We start from the raw sequence: 17,349 nt of genomic DNA, 5'->3' as shown, positions 1-17,349 counted from the left end.
CAAAAGCAAGCTAGATTATCCAATGACTGCTGTCAGTCTTGCAACACGGAAGGCTACTGGAACAACAGGCATATGTGGATTGGAACCAACACCCTTGCTCCTGCCATTAGGGAGCTCTTTTTCTCCCCAACAGCAATTAAAAAAATGAGTCCTGAAGTGCAATTAGCTATGATGAAGATAACCACTTACATCTAGTGGCTGATCTGAGGTAAAAAAAGACTGTGTAACTGGGTTTTCCTCTCAATCTACAAGAAGGACAAAAGAGACAATCTTTGGATAAATTCTTCTCAGAAAAAAAACTTCAGTAAAAAGTGCACATGCACATTGTGGACCTGCCTCCACAATATGACAATATTTTCCTAAAACAAGTTAGCAATAACTTTGGACAAAACAGTCAGGCAAGAGGTCCTCAGATTTGATCCAATGAATACTGAACCCACCCTGAGACTTCTACTCAGTTTTGGCAATAGTTAGCTGTGTATCTACACAGGAAATATTTAGCCTTCTGATTTTATATTTCAGCTGAGTTTATTGTTTGAGATGACATTGTTCACAGAGAAATGTAGTTTTCCTTGGCAAATGGGATCACAAGAAGTTGCCCCTGTAGTCCACACTTTGGATAAAAAGAACTTCTCCAGAACCAAAATCCTGAATTCCTTGAGGATACCTGGTCCTTTGCATCAGTTGTGAGCCAGTCTAGAGAGCTGAAAAGCCAACATCAAGAGCCCCCATTACATCTTTTGGGATATTTTGTATAAATAATAGATACTTTTATTTATCCTACTAGCCACTTAGGGGAAAAGAGATCCCCAAACTTGCCTCTACACCAACACTCCCTTGTCAGTAGAGGTCATTTCTCCTGTGCTGCTGAAAATTCAGAGTCATAGTGGCAAATAAAACAGACTGATTTGGTGTTAGCTGGTGGTATTAAACTGTAAACAAAGTGAGAAGTCACCTGGCTCACTTAATTGACAGGGTCAGACCAGGACTCAACATCTGTTCTGCCAGGCATAGGGACATTTCAGAAACATCTTTATTGCAACTTAAGGGCTGTGCAATTTTCTTGCTTGACAGCCGAATGCACACAAACCTCAAGATACAAAAAAATGCATTTGTCAGCTTGGACAAGATAAATTTACTACTTTACATAAGCATACAGCTTGTGTATTTTGAAAAGCCACTGAGCAAATATGTTTCTCTTCCAGTAATGCCAGACAAATACATGTAGAAGTGAAAGGAAAACAAAAGGAAGAACAGATGCCTGTAAGGAAAACCATGATCAGATGGTAGCTCTGTTCTTCCACATGGGGAAGTGGCCTGGTATATAAGCCAAACTCTGCTGAGGAATTACTTTCAAGTGGACACACAATATTCTGATTCTTCTATATGAAGCAACAAAGCATTTGGGCAGCAGTCACAATCCATGTTGAAATTTGGAGGTTCTTGCTGTAGTCTGCTCAGCCAAGGCTAGGACTTTAGACAAGTAGCATCTTTAACTGCCCAGGCAGGGATTGAGGCCAGTCTGGGAAACTTAGTGAGTAAAAATACTTGAGTGCATTAAATTATGTACTGGGATCTCTCCAGAGATCCAGAGTATTTCTGTAATAATTGTGTTAATGGTCTCTGGGGCTTACGCTTTTGTTATCAGAGAGAACATTTTGCCTGAAGGAGGGTTGGGGAGTTTGGAGCATGCGGTTTGGAGGGTGTAAGGCAAAGAGGAAAATCACAGAGCTTTTTTCAGATATAAAAATAGGGCTTAAACTCACATTAGAGAACAGAATTTTCAAACCTGTTAGTGATGCTTTATACAGAGCTGTAAACACATGGCCATATTTTACAGAGAAAAACACTGCTGCAAAAAATACCAATAAAATACTTTTTTACATTTACTTGTCATTTATATGTTAGAGATTGTTTCTGTGAGCTCCACAAAACAATAGAAATAAAATATGTTGGCCCCCTGACCAGCAAGCAAACAATGAAATGCAGTTCCTTCACCAACCTCCTGATTCAGAGGTCTTGCAAGGAGGACTGGCAGTTCCTTTATCTTTGATATAAAAAATGCTATGCATGGTCAGGCCTTCAAAAATAGGAAGCTGAGTGTCAGATCTATCTAATCTCAAAACCAATATGAAAATAAGGTAATATCAAGCACATAGAAGACCCAGAAATAGGTTCAATTGCTCAGTATGATAGAAACACTCTCAGTAAGAGCAGGACCCTGAGTAAGTGCCCATAAACTTGACCTTTTGGAATTGCATTTGCCTGTGTGTGTGTTACAGCAGACCTCTGACTGTTCCCATTCAACTCCCCCAAATTGTAAAGGGCACCGAAACCATTTCTATCACACTGACAATTATGTTAAGAGAAAGAGTAGTACTACTAGTACTGACAAAAAAATTACTATTTGCAGTCTGCAATTTGCCCAGCAGCAGAAAAGGTTTCTATTCCTCCTCCTCATATTCACTAGAAGGAAAACTGAATTTATGAACAACCAAGTAAGTCAGTTTTAAGGACTCTCCCCCAGGCAGAGAAATAGCAGCAATGCAGAGGACAGTGAAGAAAGGACAGAAGATACATGACGAAAGTATCAGCAGGTGCTTCAGTTTCTCTGTTATTCAGCCCTTTGGTATTATTCTTAGCATTTATTTCATGCTCCAGTAAGCTTTGTTTATTGAGGTGATCACACAACTCCGTTGTCTTGAAAGAACAGCTGCCTTCTGGCTTCAGAGGAACAGATGAAATCTGATTAGGTTTAATATTTTTTCAGTATGCTCTTTAATAACCACCTGATGGCACTCTTAAGGAAGTTAAAAAACCAGGTCACTGTGATTTTAAAGTCAGATTTAGCCCCCTTAGAAGGCATATTGAAAAGTTTACTTGAATCTGGCCCATCACCACTATTTTTACAACCTGCTTATCTAGTTTCTCAGCCCTTTCTAAAAGATGAGATTTTTATCATTTGTAGAAATCTGCTTCCAAGTGGATTGCAAGCACTGAACACAAGGGCTGCAGGAAAAATCATCAGTGATTGATGATCATACAAACAAACCCCTTTGTTAATATAAAATAAATGATTCAAAGAAAATGTTAAATATGTATGTACACTGAGACTAGAAACAAAAGCTTCAGCCCTTCACCACCTTTTAGGCAATTTAGAAATGCAAACCAGTGCAATTCAGCTACCTCTTCAACCAGCTCCCCTCATTCTCTTACTTGAGAAGTCAAATCCCTGCTTGGTTCAGAGGAATATTCAACAGACACAAAGTCTGGTGGCAGCCAGACAACTTTGCCTGACTCTTTCTGCCAGGTTAATACTAACAAAGTTGCCTGACTGAAGGAATGAATAAACAGTACTGACAAAAAAAGCAATGCACACTCATGGCCTATCTGTGAAAGGAGGGTCCTCAAGATAGTGAAGGTGACAGTGGTCAGTTGTACGTGCACAGGCAGATGTGTTTCACCTTCCTCTCAGTCTGCTCATTTTAGCTGTGGAAGTGGTCCAGGAATCACTGAAGAGATTTGCTGAGGACAAGGCCTGCAGTGTTTCTTTTTTTCCATCTGAGTCATTTGAAAACTTATACCTGTAAAACAAACATGAAAAAGAGAGACAATGGATTAATTTGTTTAATTGGAAGTGTGGAGAACGGCACAAAACTTTAATATCTGAAGTTCAACCATGTTTGTATGGGCAGGCTTAGATTAGCAGTGATCTGAAAATAAACAGGGATGTGATGGCAATTTTTTTCTTCTCATTAGGTTGCTGGAGGTCACTGACTCCCAGCAGCCTATTTCCCCTTTAGTGAGGGTACCTAATCACTGAACGTTTGATGCTGCTGGAAGATTCCATAGTCAGGTGGAGGTCCTCATAGACACAGGATGGTGCTACTGTGTCTCCAACTTGAATTCTGCAACTGATACATTTAACAGTATCTTCCCCTTACTATCATCACATTCTCCCTATTTCCTGGTCAAAATCCATAGACTAACATTTGCCTGAAGCATTTTCTTTCTGGGACAGCAATTTTTTTTCTGATGGAATAACAATATTCTAGGAAATCAGAGGTTTTGCTTCAGAAGAAGTAGCCAGTGTGGTTATATATTCTTATAACATAACCCTCTCCTCAAGCCACACAGAGTAGACCTCCAAGTGGCTTTGCAGCTTGCCCATGGCACGTGCCCAGCACAAAGAGCAGTGCAGAACAATGCTGAGAAACAGTCCCTGTGCTTTGCCTGAAGACTATAAAACAAGTAATATCCCCCCTAAAAAAAGGCAGCAAAAGTCACCCAGAAATCTCATAGCAACAACACAAAACAAAGCAAATATTGCACAATTCCAGACAGGAACCTTACATTAAACAGAAGAATTCAGCTTTGGGCAGTTGCTGCATTAGGCCCAAGCTTTTACAATTGCCTCTCAGTGAGAGTAGAAACCAATTCAGATCAAGCATTTTGATACAAACAGAACTGAGGAAGTCATTTGCAGCAGAAAGATGCATCCTATACGGAAGCAAATAAACAACAATCCCTGACCTAATAAAGGTTTGGCTGTGAGTAAGGACAGAAGATGATTACAGTAAGCATACTGGAATGCTCAGAGAACCAAAGCAGAGTGTAATGGGACAAGCAAAGATTATAAAGTATTACTGTGTTTGCAGCAGAGGAAAGCATTTCAGACTCCCTCTGTAGATCTTTGTGGTGAATTCACAGATTCTAATGGAGTGTTTCCTTTGCACTCCACTCTCCCCCTGAGCGCAGTACCTTCCATTGCTCTGTGAGACCAGCATCACTGGACTTCATCCCCAGGAAGTGGCAGTCTGCTTTCAAAGGAACATTCTCTTTGCAAGCATTTTAATCAGAGAGTTTTCATGCCTGTTGCATGCAAAAAAGCCTGAAACACACCCTACTTTGTCAGACAGCAGAAAGTGCTCAGATTGAATAGCGACAGCTGTGCTGATCACATGAAGTCTCAGTAAGGTGGAAAGGCTACAGGATCAGGCAGGCAGCAGCACGTGTGATCCAGCTCGGGCCAGGAGTGACAGAAGCCACCTCTGTGCCTCTGGCATTGCATTCCCCAGGCCTTGTGGGCCAGCTGGGAACCTGCTGTTGCTCAAGTCCTCAGCTGCTACTACACCTGTTGATTAAATGAGGAGCCCCAGACAGCTATAAACTGCTGAGCCATAATAATTCTGCAATTTGTTCACTGCTTCTGGTACCAAGGGGACTCTGCCTATAAAGTAGAGCCCATGATTCAGCACTGGGAGACTGGACAGGAAGGAAAGGCTCCAGTTAAAGAAAAACTGTAGAGTAACACAAAGATTTCCACCTAAGTTATCTAAATATAAAAAGTAATAAAGCATTTAAGATATTTTATCAGCAAGAATGAATTTTCTTGGAACTTCAAATTAGTCATTTTATGATTAAAAGATTAGAAATAGGAAATAAACTATTTTAGATCAAATTCTTTATCTTTAGAGTTTAACAAAACTTATCAGCTAGACATTTTATTGTATTTAGAAACATAAAGATTTAAGATGCTAAGATTATAAAGAGCATACTAATCCTTTTATCCTAGACTTTTTCATGGTTTAGCTTTTTTCCTCTGGGGTCTCACTGAAAGCAGGGATATTATGTACTTCTACTTGCAGTTTTTAGATGCACATACTTAGGAAAAATTCAATCTCAGTCAGTTCTTGTTCCTGGTAGAGCTGTGGGTTCAAAAATTGGATATTTGGGAATTTACAGAATCAAGATTTGGTTGATCTTTCAAAGTATGAAGATGAATGCAGCCGCAGATGAATGGTGATGGAATACAGCAGGGCAAAGCCAGGATAATATTTCACTTTTGTAACTGTTCTTATCAATGAGGAGCACTGATACTCCTTCAATCAGTCTTGATTGTTTATAATACAGGCATTAATTGGAATCTAATCTCTTCTAATCTTTCTTCCCAATCCAAATACTCACTAAGTTTCCTAAGAAAAAGAGAACACGTTCCCAGTGATACAATGAAGCTACTATATACCTGCATATAAAATTCTGTGAAGTTTGCAGACAGAAAATACCCAGAGTGCTGTGATTTGTCTCTAATAATTACCTAATACATCTAATGAAATGAAACTTTTTTACCTCTATGTGTTTTTTTCTTGAGTTTGTGTACTTTTGAGCAGCAGAGTCTTCTAACCTTCTGACCTAAGGGTGAAAAATAATACATTATCAGTGGAGACAGGTAATGCAAATAATTGTACATATACAGTAAATGTGTCAGTGTCCACAGACATTTTGCTTACTGTATTTATCACTGACATCCTTGCATGGAGAGATCTGTAAAACAAAGGATTATCCTGACTGATTTTTAGATCACTGCACAGCTTTGTCCCTAGTGTGAAACAGGAATTTATTTGCTCTTTTCCATTATTACTCATAGATACATCAGATACACATTGTGAAGATTTCTTTATCCTTCGAAATGTCACACTGGCAGGCAATACAATTATAGTTACACTTCTTTAAGAAAATATAAAAAATTAACAACAGGAAAAAAGAGCATCTCTGTGCCCAGATGCACAGGAGTGTATGATAAATTGCTTTGGATGGGCAAAGTCACTGAAATATTCCCTCCCCACCACACCTAAGTAAGTGAGCTGTTGACTGCAGTTGACATAGTATATGCTGGCCACAATAAAGGGGGAAAAAACAGTTTACTCTGGAGCTGAGGTGGAGCAGAGAAAGGACAGAAACAGATGATTTCTCAGTGGTCAATGTTTCTGGAAATAACTGAGGCCCAGTTTACAGCCAAGACTGAGGTATAGGCTGAGCTATCTTATCACCATAATTTAGTTCTGATGTAACAGGTTTAACATGCAAAGTACATTTATCTTGCACACCCAGACACTTTTACTTTCACATCAGTGCTTACAGATAAAGAACAGTGTCCTTTGCACGTTTTCTCCCCACCTTCTGACTCACTGAAGTACCACACACATCAACAAAGAGGGAACACTGTTACGGGAACTTGCAGGTGTTGATCTGGGTTTTATTGATATGGCTGTCTCCTGTCCCTCCTGGACAGGCTTTCTTTATGCTCCTGAAGACACATCTAAAAATCCTCCAACTCCCTTTGCACTGTTCTTCAAGCTTTCCTTAAGGATCATAGAAAAAACAGAATAAAAAGAAGTAGAACAGGCAAAGGGAGCAAATCTACCATTCAGCACAGACTCCAGTAAATGAGAAAATTGGGAAGCTGACTTAACCTAATAGAAAAACAGCTTCCACATGTTTCTCCATGATCATATTTACACAGAAAGCAATTCTTAGAAGGTTTCTGGAAAATATCAAGCATGGTAAGTCTGCTGTTCCTGACCTTTGGGCACTTAGCTTATTTGTTTTTCCTTATCTCACATTTATTGTCTACATCTTGTATAAAGTACACATTGTGAAAAATCATGGTGAGTCTCAGAGATTCACAATATCAAACCTCAGGTCTGCTCAGGTAACTCTAGACTGCACCTCTCACTTAAAAAACTCTACTGAACTGCCCTTTTGCAAATGCAATGACATCTGAAGAGATGAGGCTATAGACAGATGGAAAATCCTCTGTTTTCAAGATTTTAACTGCTCTGTGAATTTGGAATGCTGCATAATGGTAACTAAGTGCCTCAAGGTACTATAATTGAAGTGTGAATTATTAGTGGTAAAAAACCCCAACCAACCAACAAAAAAACAAAGGAAAAAAACATTTAGACTGATGGATGGTCAGAAGAGTTACTCTCACTTGTTTCACTGTTCTATAAAGAACTTCTCAAATACTCTGTTAACCTGATTGATTCATGTTCCCATATTTCATAAGGGTAGAAACTTTTCCCATTACTGAGAAAATGATACTATTTTTACATGGGTGGATGGTTGGTTATCTACTGGGAAAATAAAACAGGAAATATTTTCAGAAGAGCAGATTTCAGAAAACAGATTAAGGTAAAAGTTAATCAATCATGCTGTGCAAAAAGCAATAACAGAGGAAACGCTACTGTACGAACCAAAGCACTGATATGCTACCACATTCTGCAGTCTAAGTCCTTTCTAAGTCCAATCCTCCTTCTCATTATCAAGCTCTGTATGTTTCCTTTAACATAGTAAATACATATTTTATATCAAAAAGGGAAAGAACAGAAGAGAAAGCTGTTTCAAAGACCATATGTACAGTACCTTCTGCAGCAAAGGCACTGAGGCACAGAAGACAGACAAACAAAAAGCCACAAAGTGCCAGGAGCTTCATCCTTCCAACTAGATGTTTCTGAGGAGGCTGAAGGAGTGCCTTGGTCTCTTCCAGCACAACCTCAGCTTTTATAAGATACAGCCAAAGGAATGTTACGTTCAGAATGGGTGGAGATTTGGCCTTTGGATTGCACCTCAACAGATGAAAGGAAACAGCACTTCCTATTTCAAAAAGCAATTTACTCATATTCATACAGCCAGTTACACAGGAGCTTGGAACATTTAAGTACACAGGGATGCTCTGAGGCAGAGTCCTTGTCCTGTGCTTCACAGCAGCCTTTCCAGGGGACCTGGTGTACTTCTCTGCATCCTTAGAAAGGACAGAGAGCACAGCAGAACTGAATTTGCATGGACAGCAATCAGGACTTGAAAAGGCAAACCAAACCCAGGGTGTTTTAATCAAAGCAATTGCCAGTGTGTTGTTATCATAATTAAAAAGACAGCTGGTTAAGCAGCAGATTTCTGAGTTTATTATTAACTTCTCAGTTTCTATTATATCTGAATAATTAAGTTATGGAGGTTCTAGCCAACAGTTCAGATTAAGTCATAAAATTCAACATAGTATCAATGTTCACAGAGTGTACCTAAAAAAAAATAAAAAAAGTCCTTCAAGTAGGGATCAACAATAAAGCTGTGTCTCATAAAAAAGGCAAAAAGTTTGGCAGCATCCAGTTCTCCCAGCTTAATCTGGTAAAATTTGGGTCTCTAGCAACAGAATATGTTATGAGCTATGTAGCCTTAAAAGGTGGCAGCAGTATCTGCAAGCCACGCAGACTTGGAATTACAGCAGGTTAAAAGGCTTCACTCTGGTGTACATATATTGCCCCCAGCCCCAATTTCAAAGGTTTCCTATTTCAGATTTGGGATTTGGCTTGTTTCTTGCATTTCATCAGCAGCCTTCCAAATTGGGTTACCCCTTTATCTACCAAATTTAGCCCCAAAAGCTTATTTCTGCAGTCCTACCTAGCAATAGCCATATATGGAGAATATTGATAATGCCTGACAGCCTTTTTTTGTTTGCCAAGACCAGCATTACCAACGTTCAAGAATCAAATTACTATCAAAATTTGCTACAAGATAGTATTACCTGCAGAGTGCTCTATGAAAGCTCTGCCTCACACTTGTAAAAGTGGCCAGTTCTTTTCCCCTGGATCGGGATTAATGAGCAGAGAGACGGCTTTTGTGTTTGGACTTAGGATGTTTATTTTTCTTATCTATATTACATTTTTACACACAGTAAGCACTTCTACACACTAACCTAACAAGCTACAAATGGCAGCCCAGGGCTCTGTCTACGAGGCCTTTTAAGCATAAATTATCCAACTGTCAAATGCCAACTCATTTATTTTTGCTTTTAACCCAATAACCAAACACCCATGTTCCACACTGCGTGCTTCTCTATCCAATCACCCAATAGCACCCAAAACCATGAAGAAGAAGAAGGAAGAAAGGCAAAGACAAGAATCTCCATCTTGTCCCTCATTCACTACTATATCTCAAACTCTAAATTTTTCACCTGGTGACTTAACATAATTCTATCTAACTCACACATTCACATTCCCAGTTTCTCTACCTAGTTTTAGAAGCCTACTCCATGGTTTAAAATTAAACCCAGTGTTCTCTTGAGTGTCTGAGCCTGTCAGCACAGAAAAAGGGACATTTTCTGTGCCTGGGGCTCCAACAGCACTGGCACACCTTGTCCAGCCTGCAGTAAGGCCGTTAGCTCACATCCCTGCTGAGCATGTCAGGAGGGACTTTCACAGTTCAGATGCAGAGAAAGATGAATGACAGCAGAGCAGCAATGTTTTGTTATGATCTCTGGCTTCTTTTGAATATTGAAACATATGGGTGTGAGTCCTCACTTTGTACTTTTAAATTCAACATTTTTGCTGGTTAAGACTGAATCAAACAACATAAATCCCAGCTAAGCATGTAAAATGGAGCTGGTCAGCCTACTCACAAAGGTTTGAAGAAGATCTGAAATGTCAATAAGGCACATGGAAGGGGTGGTAGGAGAATAATTTTTCTGCAACATTCAATCAGGCTGAGTAGTGGTAGCACTGAAGCAAGGATTTCACTTGGTGACTCAGTATTTTATCTCCATTACACTTTCTGAGAAAGTTCCAGGCAAGCTCATGTACTGGCGGACATGAGTGAACGGCTGTGTGGGGTTTAGTTGCCAGTTGGGGGTTAAACCACAACAATACCCAAATAATTTTTCATGTCTTTTGAGCCTTAACTAAAGGCATCTTTCTGTGTGCATGATAAGAAATAAAAAATGAATACAGAAAAGCAATCAGGTAAGATGGGAGATGACTTGCAAAACACAACCTCATCACATGATGGCTATTGACATTTCCAACTATGCTCATTTAAACAAAAAGTGCTGCCAACACCTACCTCAAAAGCCCCCATCTTTCTTCTGAAGTATTTACAACATAAGATTGGCAACAGAAGTATTTACAAAGACTTGTTTTTATAAATATACATCACTGTAACTTTACCAATCACCCCAAGCAAGAAAACAGCATGTGCTACCTGAATGCCCCATTTGTTTTCTGCATGGAAGAGGCAGGCTGCTACTTGGTCTCCTCTGTTACAACAATCCAAGCCTTCCAGCTACTATGATGGGAAATGAGGCAAACCTGTACAGTCATCATTGCACACCCAAAAACCCCACAGAAGGGTTTGATAGGAACAAGAACAGGCACCCATTTTTCAAGGACAGCATCTGTCTGAGGAGTTTGCACTGCCTTACTGTCAGGCTGCTCCTGGAATGCAACCAGAAAACCCAAAAACTTTCTAAAACTAAATACTATATAAATAAATATATATAAATATATATACTAAATATATCTATCTATATATCTAAAACTAAATACTATATATATAAATATATATATAAATAAAAACCTAAAATACTGTATGAATTTATCAATATAACTTATTAGCATGTGGATATTGTAAGTAATTTATTTGTTTATTTCCACCAATTGAGAGGTCTAGTTGCAGACCTTTGGAGATTCTTTTGAGTAAGTATTGGGGTCCATGCACTGTATCCTGCTCAGCAGTTTTGAGAACAAACATAGCTGAGGAAGGTTTTTTTTCCTCCTAAACTGAATACTTTCAGAAGAAATTTCGGTGCTTTATATTTTAAATTTCAGGCTGTAAAAGCTGATCATTGCTGTGGTTAAACCCTGTAATTCTTAATGCCCTGTTTCATTTGCTTCTATAAATGCTAACGTTATAGAAATGTTAAGCAAACTGAAAATGGGAGACTAGAAGCAATGACCTAGCATAATCTTTTGACTTGTTCTGAGATAAAAGTCTTTACCAAATAAGGTTGCAGAATATACAAAACAATAAGACAGAACTGTGTCAAGGGAGTGGCTGGAGATAGGAGATGGAATAAAACTACAGATTACTAAATAGCCTGCTAACCTGTGTACTTAGAGGCTGTCAGCTGGAAGTTTGAGGCATCTGTATGATAGTCTTCTGTAAAAAATAATTTTATGAAATGAGCAGCAGCTGCTATACATCTGTCCAGTTGAAAAAAAAAAAGGCTGTGAAGGAAATTGAGTGCAGAGGTATTTCTGAATCATCCAGGGAAATAAGGGATGCACCATGAGATTTGCATTACGTTTGCATTAATACAACATAATGGTGTTCAAAAGCCACATAGGATGTCTCTCCAAATCTTTAAGAAAGTAGTTTGATTTCTTAACGTTAAATTAAGGCATGATCCAGAATCTCTTTTAGTGCTTGCCAAAACTCTTAAATTTGCAATCTTCAGAGTCACTATTTCTGGAGTTGCTATGCTAATATAAGATTCATTAGTATATCTAAAGGTCATGCCATTCTAAGAAGAATCTGCATTTTTTATATGAAAACTTCTAACCAGGTTGAAGCAGCTGTTTGTGACATAAGGAGAATAACACAGTTGGAGTAAACGGTCCTGTTAACTTTAGGGCTAAATGAAACTAACTTTTGAGCTGTGAGAAGGCAGGAAACATTAAAAACTTTCAGGATATAAAGTTAATTTAACTCAAGGTAGACAAGTTATGGTGAACCAATGTAGTTGTCCAGGAGCATGTGCTGGCCTGTTTTTAAAGGAGGAAACATAGTGTAGAAACTGAAGGCTGTAGTAGCAGCCACTGTATGAGAGGCAGAATGACAGCATCTGGGATAGAGTAACAAAGATCAGAATGAAGAATGACTGAGGTTATAACTTCTCCTAGCAGTTTATGGTGAGCTGATAAACACTTTGAAAACTGTCCTCAAACAGGGTTTAAAGCATCTTTGACACAGCTTTTTTAATGAGTGCCCTGCTACTCCTCAGGTTGTGTCTGCAAGTAAAGCCTCTGCAGAGCTGCCAGCTGGTGTGTCTGTCTCATGTGTGCTGCTCAGGGAGTCTAAGCTCCATTCACAGGTCCCTATCCTGGACAGCTCTATTAAAGTGGAACTTGCAGTTCTTATTTTGCTTGGTTTTAACTTTCCTCCTGCTGGCAATGTGGTAAAGATGGAACAAAGCACGCTTCCCCTTTCCCCCTGTTTACTTAACGTGCTCTCTCTCTGGTTTTTTGAAGTCTAGATGTGATGAGGTTTATCTGGTTGCTGTAGGCTCCTAAATGGAATGATGAAATCAGGCAAGGGTTCAGGCCAGAGACATTTACATTGGGTGCCATGTTCAGTGTGTGTGTGTGTGATGGAAACACTTCTTTCTTGTGGTAGCCCAGTCTTCTAGTTCAGGCAAGGTGTAATTTAAGAGACTGTTTTTGACAGTTAATCTGCCAGAGCTCACACTTCCATGATGGGGTGATGAGAGGAGCTGTGTAACCTTCTCATTATGGAGTGTAACCTTCTCATTATAGAGGCAGATCTGCTCCCACTGCATGTTACCACAGAGTAGGGAAAAACCAGGCACCCAAGAAGGGAAAGTTATCCCTCTCGCCACTTCCCTCTTGCTCTAAAGGATTTGTCCTTGTTTCACTCCATACTTTCTTTGTTTTGTTTTTCAGAAAGATTATAGAAGAATATGAAGTCTATCTGGCCTTCTGTACAAAGTAACTACTCTGGCTGCCCAGTGCTAAAATTCAGAAAACTTGGTAAGAGGAAGTGAAATGGTACAATAACAGATGTCTTGGCAGGCATCTCACTCTTCTTTTTCCTGAATAGATAAGGTGTTTACTTCAGCTGGCAAGCCTCCAAAACAGAAAATACTGTGCAGATGTCAGCCCGTAGGCTTTTGGAAAGATTTTGAGATTGTTCTGCATATTCATCTCTTTCTTAAAAACATGAATAAGCCCTGTCTCTGCTATCTGATCAGAGGTGGTTGTAGAGATAACAGTGTTTTGTCCTGATGCTGTTACTTGGCCACTGTCACCTCATTCTGGTTATTCTGTACATTGTAGATATGCAGATCATGTCATAGAAGCAAAATTAGTTGGTAATGAAGTCCAGAACTTGAACTAAGGAATTTAGAGGCTAAAGATCTTTCCATTTCTATAATGGTATGAATTTCAACTTTTCTTCCTGCCACCTCCTACAGAGAGATATTTGAGGAGAACGTTCCACTGCTGATTCACTGTCTGCTTGCTAAAATCCCATAATCCAGTTTATTGGGCACCATTTCAATGCATTGAACACAGTCTGTCCAGTAAAGAATTTATGGTCACCTCAGTTGTACTTAATGTGTCTAGGAAGGAGTAAAAGAAAAAAGACTTCAGCAGCAATGACTTTTTTTCTACATAAAAATTTGATGGGACAGGAGAACTCTGCCGAAGCTTTTAAGAGCCCAAGTTTTGTATGAATCCATCTGTGTATGAGATATAAATGACAAATGAATGAGATTTTTGCATTTCAGCTCAGCTGGTAGTTCTTATCCCCTTCAGACTTTTGTAAACACATTTGTTTTCTTATATTGTCTTGGGTGGGACGAGGAATCTGATCAGTGGCTCTTGCTCTTACAAGTTCTTCAGAAGTCCTGAAGGAATGTAGTGCTATAAGACATGCAAATCATGTTTGGTTTTGCAGTTTGTTGGGTTTTTTTAACTTGTGGCATCATTTTTCTTAGAAAAGATGGTGATGGATAAGGATGTATTGCACTGCTTAGGAAGAAAAAAGTGATCTTCATCCCTGAATGGAGTATTGATACAGTCGGGAATTGTAGGGTCAGCAGCTGTGCAACATCTTGTGTCCAGTCCAGGTGGGATCATGCAGTGATTTGAGACTTGCACACAGTAAACCTGTAACTCCAAGGCCGTGATTGATACAAGTACATTATTGTGCCTCTTCCATCTCCCCAGTGCAGTGGTGTTGAGTTAGTGTCTAGGATGGAGTCTGGTACATCCACAGATACCCAGACCACCATGCAATTTATAAAAATGTAAAGTTAGTATTTTTCATCCAAGTTGTATTTAATCCTGGATTTTCCATTTAAAATTTTAATTAAATTTTTTCTCTGACAGTGGTTGGAATCTTTTTGTTTTTTTCCCTATCCCACTTTAATTTCTTTGTTGACCAACATTACAAGAATGTGATGTCATGCTTTTTCTATAAAGGAAACTGTGATAATTAAAAAAAACCAGTTTCAGTAGTTCTTTTTGGTGTTCTTCACTAGCAAGAATACAAAATGTAATTATGTAATACATAATGTATTACAAGGTTGCTCATTCATACAAGGCAAAACAAACACCACTCTGTTTCAGTAAAGGTTTAGCTGTTCTGTATGAGCTCATAAAAGAAATGCCTCACAGCAGTACTAAAGATTTGTTCAGAAGCTTAATGATGTCTGCAGGAACACACCAAATGGTGTCAAAACTGAGTGAAGGAATTCACAAAGATGGCATTTTCTGGACCTATTCCTATTCATCACTGGCAGAGGAGAGGTGGTTAGAGATGTCAAAGCCATCACTCTCAGACATGTCAGGTTTGTGCTTCAATGATGTCAGTTGTGTGTGGTATTTGGTGGAACAGGGTGGGTGAATGCTGGGCTAGTGCCCGATGTCACGCCTTGTGCCACAAGGCCACGTGCCTCTGCAGCAGCTGCCCTCCAGCGCCAGGTGACAGGTCTGGACAGCCACCCTCACCACGGCTGCCACAGACTGATGGATGGATTGTTTCCTGTGTTGCAAGAGCCTGGCTCTGGCTTTCCCCATCTTGCTTTCCTTCTGATGACTAAAGTAGGTAAAGGTCACTATGATGGTTGAATATTGAAATAAAAATCCAGTTCTTACCTCAACACTCTGTTAAGGGGTTATTTAAATGCACACCCATTTTTTATTTCCAGATGGTCTGTTTCAAAATTTGTAGTGAACTTATGGAAGCAACTTCTAAATTCTATGAACTGAAGTTCAAGGAAAATGATGCTGTATTCTTGCATTATTTCCACGTAATGAAGAGTTTAAAAAAAAAAATGTTCTGCTCTTTAATAACAGCAGGAAGATGAAGGAATTATCTTTGTCCTGGGACCAATTCAAGTTACATAAAGACCCCAGACATGCCCTGTTACCTTGTTATAGGTGAACTATTGTAAAGGTTTTATGAAGGTACGTGCGCATTAACTGACAGCTTTCAGCAGCATTAGAGGTGGAGCAAGCTGGATGAAAATTGCAAAGCTAATTACATCCAATAATTTCATTAGGTGAGATCTAAATTTCATGTTGCATTCTGCTATGCAAATTTAAAATATGTGTGTCAGTTACATCTGGCCATCTTAATGATACTAGCTGACGGTGAAGAACACTTTCTTAAGAAAATAACTGGTTTACATTCTTGATGTAATTGAAGTAAGTAATTAAACATTATGTAGCCGCTTATTTAGATAATGATTTAAAAGGAGAATTACTTGAAACATCATGAAAATCCATAGAAACCAGCTAAAATCAGTGGCAAAGATCAGAATTTAATTAAATTGTGGACTAAACACAGGGTTTATGTCTTTAATGTCCTTTGGAATGCATAATAAGGAATTACTGTAGAAGGTGGGGAATTTTTAGCCAAATTCAATTTACGTATTGATGAGTCATGCCTGGACCTGCAGAAAATCCCAGTTTTATGATCCTAAGTAGGTCTGCCAGGTGTCACTGACACTAGTGCTGGCTCCAGATTTTTATCTCACATCAAATCAGAGCTGTCTGGATTAAGGTATATCCAATATATCCTAATTTTTGACTTAAAACTTCAAATGTGAAGGAACAATTCATATTTTTTTCTTTTTTTGGAGACCAACACTAGGAAGTATTGCTAGTGCTGTAATCTCATCCATAGAAGTCAAATCACACCTTTCCTCATGTTTCTTCAGGTACTTTCTCAAAAGGTTATTAGATTTCCTGTTGGTCTCCCTTTTCCATGCAAACACCTCCCGTAAACAATGTGGGTTTCTACACCTCACTATTCCAAACAGTCCAAAATCCCTCCCTTGGTTCATAGTCAACCTCTAAAACTTCTAACTCAGAATCTAGACAAAAGGTGTTTTGCCTGAGTTTTCTTTTGTAACATGCATGAACATCAGAATTTTAAGACAGCTTCCCATATATTTCAGATTTTGAAGACATTTCATACTTTGAGGACAAGCACACTGCTGTGTTCAGCTACAGTAAAAGTATAGAGAAATTCAGGGTATCAAATTGCTTAAAAAGATAAAACTCTCTGAACAGACTACTTACAACTGATATGATCCAAAGATTTCTTCCTTCTGAGAACTACAGATGTCCCTCCAGCTCTAATAGTGCCAGGAACTAGATTGTGCCTTATAATTTTTGGACACAAAGGAGCTGCAACAAGGTTCTTCACAATCAGCTTTCTTCCCTCTGTTTGAAGAGTCAAAAAATACTACAGTGTGTCACAGACATAAAAGCAGCAGTGGCTGCAGTAAGTGGCCAACAGGTTACACCAACAGAACCACTTCAAGTGTATCTTCCAACTGAGAAACACCCCCAAAAAGGTGCTAGACAGTGAAATTGAGAATCATCTCTGCAGATTTTTTTAGAGGAACATGTATTCTCTTACAAAGGAAATTGTAACCATAGCCAAAAAAATATTTATAGTGCTCTTCACCAAGCTGTTAGTGCTTTA

At 39.0% G+C, this 17,349-nt stretch overlaps 1 protein-coding gene across 2 annotated transcripts in view; it reads right to left on the bottom strand.

Moving 5' to 3' along the window:
* Positions 1-17,084, bottom strand: part of CDHR1 (cadherin related family member 1) — a 73,064-nt gene extending 55,980 nt beyond the window's left edge. Inside the window, exons 1-3 of one of the 2 annotated variants that reach the window (XM_086899847.1) lie at positions 16,941-17,084; positions 6,130-6,192; positions 3,465-3,584 (exon numbers count right to left, since the gene is read on the bottom strand). The gene's annotated coding sequence lies outside the window, so the exon portion shown is untranslated. Of the gene's footprint in view, positions 1-2,477; positions 3,585-6,129; positions 6,193-8,205; positions 8,647-16,940 lie in introns of those variants that run through there. The other variant, XR_002865670.2, reaches the window with a different exon arrangement.
* Between the last annotated feature and the right edge of the window lie 265 nt (positions 17,085-17,349).

The sequence above is a fragment of the Cyanistes caeruleus genome, chromosome 8 (assembly GCF_971803275.1).
Source record: "Cyanistes caeruleus chromosome 8, bCyaCae1.hap1.1, whole genome shotgun sequence".
In the NCBI taxonomy this organism is placed as follows: Eukaryota; Metazoa; Chordata; class Aves; order Passeriformes; family Paridae; genus Cyanistes; species Cyanistes caeruleus.
The sequence above is the reverse complement of the archived record's forward strand: the minus strand, read 5'-3'. Positions and strand labels throughout refer to the sequence as shown.